This window comes from Lipotes vexillifer, unplaced genomic scaffold (genome assembly GCF_000442215.2).
Source record: "Lipotes vexillifer unplaced genomic scaffold, Lipotes_vexillifer_v1.1 scaffold91, whole genome shotgun sequence".
Lineage (NCBI taxonomy): Eukaryota > Metazoa > Chordata > Mammalia > Artiodactyla > Lipotidae > Lipotes > Lipotes vexillifer.
In genome coordinates, this window is record NW_006777583.1 from 1,132,225 (window position 1) to 1,132,793 (window position 569).

A 569-nucleotide genomic window follows, 5' to 3' on the forward strand; every position below is an offset into this window, starting at 1 on the left:
CTGAAGACTTCATTCAAAGGTGAGTCAGGTCACCGTGGACCCAGGCACTTCCCTTTCCTCCAGCTTTCACTGGCTCTGGGTATAGGAGCCCTGGAAGATCGGCGACCAGAGGACACCCTTCCCAGCCGTCAGTATAACCTTTGGCAGAGGGAGGAACAGGGGATGGCAGGTTAGCTGGTGCTGGGTGGGAGGGGCTCGCCACCTAGACGCGCTCAAGGAGAGATGAGTTGCGCCAGCAACAGCCAGGTCCCTTTCTCACCATCCTGCTGGCCACCCGGACCCATGTGCTCCCAGAGCGCGCTGAGCGCTCAACAGTCGGAGCGATTGTCCCTGTGCGCTCGGTCTCTTCCAGGCACCCGATTCCAGCGGGAGGTAGCGTGGGATGATGCTTTGTCCCTTGTGCCTTCCCCAGTCTCCAGCATCCGGAGGCGCCCTAGCTGGCTCCACCGCAGCCACTGCCAGAGAGGGAGAAAGGAAAAAAAGGGAGGGGGGTTGGAAAGGCACGGTGGAGGGAGGTAGGGAGGGAAGGACCGAAGGGGGAGGGAACCGCTCTCCTTTGCAGGGCCTCC